Raw genomic sequence first — 9,716 nt, 5'->3', positions numbered from 1 at the left:
ACTGTGGATCCCGTTACGCTAATTTCCCCGGATGTTACGCATGGTAGAGCTATTCTTAATTTACACGTTTAAAAAATTAATCAAACAAATTTTTAACAGGGATGTATAGGTAGATATTTCCATTTTTATTTAATTTGTCAGAAAATAATACATGGATCTGGCTGAAAATAAAAAGTGAAAAGCATATTTAGGAGGTTTATTGTGTGCAATTTGTTTTGGATCCAAATAAAAAAAACCAGATATAAATGTTGCAATATTATAAATCCAGAAAGTTTCAATTGTGGTCACAGGGCTGTGAGTTTGATTCTGAATGAGGCTTTAGCGTAATAGAGCATCAGCCTTTGGAGAAATTGTTACAGTATGCTGCTGCCTGTTTTTGTGAAATAGGCATGAGATCCACAAACATTTTACCCTTTAATTCGTGCTCATTTATGGAAATGTGTATACTTCTGTTTCCTCATTTCTTAGATAATGTGTGACTGTGTCCTCAAAATTCCCATAATTTTCTTGTGGTGTTGAAACAGTGAAACATTTCATTTATAAAAAGAGATCCAATTTGTGTTGAATTTGAAAACTGTGCATGTCTTTTTGACAGTACCAAAACCATTTGAGGGCAAATATGGTCATGATGACCCCTACTTATGTCGCTTCTAAATTTGAATGAAAACAAAGGTATATTTCCGATCATTTGACTTCCATAAGGTTAGACTGTCTCTGCAGTGTAACTGTATTATCCTCCTTTCTCCTTCAGCAGCTGCCTCATAAATGGGCCCATATGTTTGCCATACCGACAATATCAGGTACTAAATGGCCCATCTCTAATAGGTTTCACTAGTACCTTGTTTTCTTGACAACCACATGAAAATGTCTCATGTTCTCACACAATTCTTCCCTTGTGAGTACTGGACTCTCTTTCCTTCACCCCCACTTCTCCCAGTGCCTTGACAGCAGGTAGAAATGAGTCATAAACAGACACCACTAACCATGGCCATTTGCTGTTTTACTGGGTGCTTCTGACACAGTCAGTTCTGGCTCAGTGGCAGCCCGCTCAAATGAAAGAAGAAAATAGTGCTTCAGGTCTGTTGAAGACTTCTTTGTGTTGTCAGTTTCATTTTAGGAAGGTCAATTTAACCTGTTTATTTTGGGATTCGTCTCTTATATTGTTCAGAATTTGTTTAAAAAATTAATTGCACCGGACAGTTTACATGTTATAACCTGGATTTATGAGGTCACAATAAAGTACTTTATCTGGAACAGTGTATTTTTACAGGTTTCACGTCAGCTAGCATGCACACTCAACATTTAAATGTTTATATTTCATGTATCTTTTCTTTTTTGTTGCCCTTATGCATTCTGGCTCTGATATAAAAAATCTTTTTAGTTAAAAATCTGATTCTGAGTGATGCATGACTGTACAACTTGAAACTTTCTTGTTCCCACTATGGAACCAAACTATGTGCAGTTTTAATTATAACAAACTTGAAAAAATAAAATATTGTAAAATATGAAAGAGAAGAGCATTGGACTATTCTTTCTGAAAAGATTTTTTTTGTTATCACGCTGACTTTGTTGTAAGTATGATATTCAAAACATTTAAGACAGGGGTAACAAATACTCAGATATTTGTAAAATGCTAAATATGGATCATGTTATTATCTTATTTGATAATGACTAAGTCACATGATTGTATAAAAATATTCAACTTCATAAAGCCATTGTTAGGAAAATATTTATTCGACGAGTCACCATGACAGACGAGAAGCGCTCAGCATACTTTACAGAAGTCGACGTACAGATTTTAATTATGCATATGAAGACTTTGAGTACATTTTCGGAAGAAATGGCAACAACGTTGTGGCTGCAAAGAAAATAGAGATTGCATGGGAGTCAATGCGTTAGTTTAAATATGGTCAGTTGGAATCACAGTAAAATTAGGCAGGTAGACGGCTTGAATAATAGTCTATTTATTTATTTTACTTAGGTGTAATCCTGCAGGGGAGAAGCACACATAGGCAGCAGGCAGACAATGATGAAACCTATTTAAACTTTTCAATTTTATTTGAGTAAAAGAGTAAATTGGCATATACACATTACATAGGAATGAGTGCGTGTTTGTGTGTCTGGCGTTACGTCCAGAGTTTCCCTACCTCACACCCTACGCCAGCTGGGTTAGGCTCCAGCTCTCCGCAACCCGCGCAAGTGGATGAAGCAGGTTGAGAAAATGAATAAATGAATGAAATCAAGAGCTGACATAAAGCCATTTTACAAAGTTTCCTTGTTAAAAGCCAACATTGCTTTAGTTCTTACAACAATAGCTGTGACATTGTGCTGCTTATAACAGTTTTTGTCACAGGATACACACAGGAGCTACTATTTGATAAACAAGAAAAATAAACTAACAAGACATTGAAAAATAGAAAAGCAGTCTAATAGTTTGTTACTGATAGTTCACTTTCCATTGCTTAACATTCTGATGTAACGCACAATGTGACATTTTTCCTCCACTGACATATTAACATGTTCTTATCCTTTTTAACAGAGCATGGCTGGCTAGCAGTACAAGGGTCCCTCAATTTCTACCGCACAGTTTAACATAGTAATATAGATGCTTAATAAACACTAGCGGTTCATTCTGTGGAATTCATATGCAACTGCATGTTTTAATGTCCTACATGTTATCCCAGCTATCTGTTAAAGATGTTTATAGAATTTACTTTCTAAAAAAATACAGAAAACAGATAATGAAGTGCTTTATTTGGACCACCAGATCAGGAGGGCAGATCTGGAAATAGATCTGCCCTCCTATGACCATCACCCATAAGTTAAAGGTGGGTGATGGTCATAGGTGAATCATGTGAACTATTGGAACGTTAACTTTTGGAACGATACAAAAAACAACTTTGTATTAGTAGGAAAGAGATTTGATTAAATTAAATGTGGGCGGCACAGTGGTGCAGTGGGTAGCGGTGGTTCCGGGTTCGAGTCCCGCTCTGTGCGGAGTTTACATGCTCTCTGCGTGGGTTCTCTCAGAGTTCTCTGGCTTCCTCCCACCTCCAAAAGCATGCGCTTCAGGTTAATTGGCCGGTTCCAACTTGTCCATAGGAGTGAGTGTGTGTGTGTATGGTTGTCTGTCTTTGTGTGTGGCTCCGCGGTGCACTGGCGTCGTGCCCAGAGTGTCCCCCGCCTCACGCTCTATGCCAGCTGAGATAGGCTCCAGCTCCCCGTGACCCGCTGCGGTGGATGAAGTGGCAGAAAATGAATGAATGAGTCAATAAATTAAATGTGTATTGTATGTTGTTATTGCCCACTGTGGTGGTGGTGATGGTGTGTTAGACTGTAAAATGATTCTGGCAGATAGTGTTTCTCACTCCTCTTCCATCTTGGATAGCAGGCAGGTGGAGTCATTGTTGGGGTCTTCAAATTCTAGGGTAGGGTGTTGTTCTCCTCTGATAGTGGCAGAAGTATGAAGTACAACACACTTATATCACAGGCCCTCTCAGGGATCATCCTGAGGTCACGTAGGCACTGGAAATAGGATTTCAGCAGGCCTATGGTCATCTCTACCTGGACTCTCATTCTGTGGGGTCCTGATTCAGTGTAAGGGGTCAGCAGGATTGGTTGCCAAAGGTAACCCTTGTTCTGCAGATAAAAGCCGTCAAAGTATCTGTGATGTATAGTGGATACATCAAAGTATATTAAAGGCCAAGTCAGTTATTGCAAACCTCTACCTACCACGTTACAATCTGTTGCTCTGGTAAGACTCACCACATATCCGTAAGTTATGAACCGACACAGAACACTTTGACTCCACTTCAGAAATGTATTCTACAGCATCACATATGATCTGGACAGATTTTAGTTTATCTATGATGCAGTCTTTAACATGTTGAAACAATAGTCAATCTACTTGTACCTGCACATTTATGCTGTGAATGGACTTCCTGTTCACATCATGAGCTTCATTATGTGAGGGAGCCTTCATTGGGAATGTAGGTGCTATCTATGCAGTCAATTACATTGGGAAATCCTAAAAGAAATTAAAGTCACTAATGCAAGTCTGCAGTTGCAGCACAATGTCATTAAGAGAATATAATTTCAAATTAATTCATCAGATTTCTACATCATTCACTTGTAATCCTGTGGAGCTCCTCCTTGATGATTCTGACAGGTTTATCTCCAGGGAAACTGACAAACTAGAGTAAAAGCCGTTTTACGGTAAGGAACACTGAGCGTCTCCCACATCGTATGGAAAACTACGTTTGCAAAGAAAAACAAGAACCAATGCAGTCAAAGAATGCAACATCCCATGACACCCCTGAATTGAAAATTTTACCCTGACCTACTTGCATAGGTCAAAGGTCAAAGTTAGTGCTCTGACCTACCTTCATAGATCACAACACTTCCTTTGATCTATGATCTTACTCGCACTGGCCTTCTCCCTCGTCTTTCTATCTTATCCAGTTCCTGAGTGTACAAAAGTTAAAATTTGACTTTGACCTAGTTTTGTCAAGGTCAAGTTCATCAGCTCATTTTCATCCCCTTTGTCGCCCAAGTAATGTGCATTTTGTCTCATCTTTTTATCTGTAACGGTTGCAAAAATATTTGGTGGACTAACGGACGGACGGCAAAACGGACAAACACACAAATGCTGACAATTACAATACATCACCGCTTTGAAGTGGGATGTAAAAAACTAAACACAGCGATACACACAATACCATTTGGGATGTGAAACTTGACTGTGATTTGTTATGCTGCAAATGTGAGGATGGATTAGATCATGGATGTGTTTGATAGATCGGGACGTGAACCAGTACCGATCATAAAGGTAACTGTCTGAAGATGACGGGACATTTGAACGTGATATAATAATATTTAATACGATGTAAATTACTGCTGAACCAATGCAATGCGATCCTTGTCAAACGGACGTGTCATGTTTGCATCTAAAATACCTCTAAAACGTGGACTGAGTTTTTTTCTAATGATCAAACCGAACCGGTTAAATCCTCCGTCCGACACAACCAGGTAATTAAACGGCGGAAGGGGCGGAGTCAGAGGAAACGCCAGGTTTGTGGAATAAAACCTGCTCCTGACCGGGTTAGCTTCAGAAAGTCTGTTACTGTGGTAACAAACCCAGAGGTTCACTTACATCGCTTGATGAAACAGGTCAGGGTTACTCATCTGGGTTAAGTTACCCCCCTTTGTGAAACCGGAAAACCTGGTTTTCCCTAATTTCAGGATTAACATACCCAGGGTTTCCACTAAATCTGCTTTGTGAAACGAACACCAGTTATATTCCTTCAAGCTAAACATCAGGTTCAACAGGGAAATATTACAACCCTAAGGCCCCAAAGTGTTTTCGTTTCTCTTGTTTCATCGAATCAATCTTTTTTTTTAAAGTTAAAAAGTACCATTTAAGAAATCCCTTTTCTTCAAATGTAATTTTATTTCCTTATGCCACACAAATATTATTATTATGCTAATAACTGGCTGAAATGGCAAAACCAAAAACTAGATTAGACTCTTTGAATACTCATTGTGAAAATACTGTACTTCACCTCCACATAATGTGTTACATGTTTGTGTTTGTCTTCTATTTCAGTTGAAGTTAACATTAGTCAGCTGTTATATTTGCTAATATAAATATCAGAATGCATTTTTGTTTTTTGCAACCCAAACAGTCCTAGCCACTGAACCTCATTAGGGTCTGAACTGCTCTACCAATGTTCCTTAATTATTATATTTATATATTTGTTCAAGAAGAATTTGATTGTTACTTTGCTGTTGTTGTGAATTATTTCAACTATGTTTGTTTATTTTGTAGAGAAAATCATTGTGGCAGTTTTAGCTGAGGCCTCCATATAGAGCCAGATTTTCTTTGTTTCTCTGTTGCTGATCTTTAAATTCAGCTAACCAGCGCATGGGTATATTTTTTACATTATCTAACCTGGTTTTATGGATATTCTTGTATAAATTTTTATAAGTAAATGTCTGAGGCTCATGCTGTGCAGGTAAACACAGTTGCCTGCCATACTTCGGTGTTCATCAATTTCAGTTATTTTGTGGACACCGTTCTTGGTGGTCTGTTCTATAACATAACTATATATTGCAGTTTCTGAAACTTTGAGATCCTCAGTTAACTAAATTAATAAGGTGATTAGTGCAGTTATTATCTTAATATCCAGCCAGGCCGGTGAATAAGAGGTTTGAAAGAAATTGAAATTGAAACTTTAAGTGAAGTCCATGAATGTAGTCTAAACATAAACAGTCATCCATCATTTCTGTCCATTTAAAACAAAGTATGTGTTATTTGTCAACCAAGCAGTTACTGACAAAGAGGGTTTTGACCACACATGATCCCCAGGTTCATTACAAGGATGCTGTCAGGACCACCAGTAAATTTCAGCATGCAAAGCAGATATCCAAAATGCTACGTGTGTGTTTTGTGTAAAATATTCCTTGGCTGTAACAGTATAAACTGACACCGGAGTGATGGGTCTAATATTCCATGACAAACCTCAGCTCTTTAGTTCCCTGAAAGTGTTCTTGTTCAACAGATGAATCAAAGATAGGAAGAGTGGATGACACTGCCAAAGACACCCTGAATTCATTTTAATATCTTTCAAAATACAAATCAATAAGAGCCAAAGACAAATGACCCGGGGATGTGTGCAGCAAAGGCAAGCATTGTAGCATCTAATATGAATTTCAATGAATGTCTGGTAAACTTTTTATATATGCATATTCTTGCTCCTAGTGTGTGTCAGGTTATAAATCAACCACCCACTCTCATGATTTAGAGCCCAGTGCTGACTCCAGCACTGTCACACTTGACAGCATTGGTATAAAAGTTATTCACCAGATGTCTAGGACAAAAAAATGATGCAACCCTTCAGCACAATGGCATCAGGCATGGCATAACATCTCCCCAACATATACTCATGTAAGTCAAGTTGTGACTTGAGATCATGCACATCAATAGTATCTCACAAGGCAAGTACATGTGGGAGTTGATCAATATTTGAGAGCCTCTAATCCTTCCTTGGCAGACTTAGCTCCCATGTCCACATCTCTCATTAAGAACAACTTCACTTTTCCTCTGCAATTTTTTTTTTTTGAAAATGTATAATGTTACAGAGAACATGGCACTCTCTCCAACTCTGTGGTCATGGACACACTGACCAGAAGGGAACGGTGAAATCTGATGACTCCAGATTATGCTGTGCAGTTACAAGCTTCTTATGCACAGGGGATGAAATCTCACCATCTGCACCATCTGAAAAATGTTAAAATTAATGAACATCACCAGCTGTGGGATGATGATGATGTTGATGAGAAATTGAACATAACAGAAGATGAGAAAACAACTTCAATACTGAATTTAAAGGTGTCAAAATTGTCTCTTAATTGCCACATAACATCTAAGAGATGAAAGTTTCTTGTTCTACATGAGGATTATGTAATAGTGGATAAGTGTCCTTGACTTTTGACCCTTATTTATGTGCTCCACCTGAGCAAAGAAATGTGTTCATGTGGAATTTACAAAAGTTTGAATTTTTAAATTTGCTTTACTCTTCACTTTTCAAGATGAAAAAGTCCATTACATGCAGCCTGTGCTGAAGTCTTTTTGAGGTAATCTGATGCATGAAAAAGTTATTTTCTTTTGTGAATCTAATGGAGAGGGATGTCGGGCTATTAAAGTCATCTAGCATCCCATAATGTACTGTGTGTGGTACTACTCAAATCCACAATAACCAATCATACTGCTAAACAAGATGTCAAGGGAGCAATACACCCTCAGCTTCGTACTGTGTGAGTACCATCAATTACCAGTATGGTGCTGCTCTGACATGAAGCTGAATATTGTTCTTGGCACCAAAAGCAAGAGAGAGAAGAGCAGGAGAGGGAGTACTTGTAATTGAGATGTGCCAAAATTTCTTGCTCATGGCCTGTCACTCAGGATATGGTGAGGTCAAAGGTGTGTTAAAGTGAGTCCATCAGGGGCAAAGCGTGCTGAAGTCATTCTGTACAGCTTTATTCGCGGTGAAGTTAAAGCAACTTGGTCCGACAGGAGTCCTAATCAGATTTCAAAGTAAACATGGTGCCGGCGGCTCCAGAAGGCTGAGTTCAAACATTGTTGCTAATTGCATCTGCCTTCATTTTCCACAAGTTGCTGCACAACACCAATGAAAAAGAAATCTAGATGGAACAGAAACTATAATTCAAAACCGCAGCGAGCACCTTAACCTTACTTTAATTTTTAAAGTCTAACGGTTCATTTCAGAGATTGCAAACTCTGATTGGTTCTGTCAGAAATCAAAATAAAATGCCTCTGGAAGGGTTATTCTTTTTTCACACATGGAGTCTGGAAACGAAAAAAAAAAAAAAAAAGTGTGTTTGCGCCATGTGCCATATGAGGGGGCTTCCAGAGCATGGAAACCTACGTAAGCAAGTGAAGCAGTACAATTTGTGTTTTCAGATGACTGCAGTTGATCTCCCAAATGGTGACATTTCTGTACAGGGGAGCTGCTCCAAGTTAAACAGGGCCCTTATGTCAAGAGGCTTTTTTTCACCATCAGCTAATCCAGCTGCATCTCAATGTTACGGATAGCTTGTTCACAGAGTGCTTTTACCATCACGTCCTGAAATCCCAGGAGTCACACTACAGCATGGTGTTTATTGCAGGTGACTGTTGGGGTCCTGCCCTACAGTGGCTTTTTGGCAGACAGGGGAAGCCCTCCAGCCCAGTGGACAGTGTATGCTTGTTTTAATGTGGTTTTGCTTGTATTACATGTTCCAACAATAACTAAGGCGAATATTAACAAACTGCCACACACATTCCTGGATACTAGTAGTGCAACAAAGCTCATTGTCAGTACAATTTTGCCAAATGTTACTTGTGTCATTGACAGTTATTTTGACATATGATTCTTTCTGCAATTCCAGATACAAAGATGGCTTAGAATATCACTTTCTCAAAAAAGGCAGTAGATCATGGAACAGGCATGTGATGGTGAGTCTGTCAGCATATATGAAGTGTCACTGTTAGCAAGTTTATGTTGATGTCACATAAACAAATAGTGAAGAGTGTAAGCAAGTATGTGCAGGATAAAAACACACACAAAATCTCCTGAAAAGAAATTATAAAAAAACTGTAGATGTGCGAGGAGAGAACATGTCATGCTTTGGGCGAGACTGACTTGTGTCACCAAGTACAGTACAGTACTTAACTGGAGAACAACTTCATCTGGATTTTGAACTTCTGTTGTGGCCTGCATACTATCATGTTAGTATGATAGTATGTTAGTATATTATTCCCCACTGTGGGACAATAAAGGATTATTATTATTATTATTATTATTATTATTATTATTATTATTATTATTACTACATGTTACTAATGTCTGATTATTGTAATGAGTTTGACAAACATAGGTTTATAGTATACAGTACTGGAATCACATTTGTCCAGGCAAAAAACATGTGTTTTTAATCTATGTATAGATTTAGATTTATATCTATACATAGATTGACTTTGAAATTAAAAAAAAAAAAACACACCTCACTACATGGTTCAAACACCAATTGAGTGATCAAAAAAAAAAATCATTTCAACGTCATCATGCCCTTACTTAGAAAAACAGAAGAAAACACCACCATCATCAATAAAACAATAAATGTCACGTCATAAACTTTTTTTTTTACGTCAGGCA

Source organism: Antennarius striatus, chromosome 9, assembly GCF_040054535.1.
Source record: "Antennarius striatus isolate MH-2024 chromosome 9, ASM4005453v1, whole genome shotgun sequence".
NCBI lineage: Eukaryota > Metazoa > Chordata > Actinopteri > Lophiiformes > Antennariidae > Antennarius > Antennarius striatus.
This window is presented reverse-complemented; position numbering follows the sequence as displayed.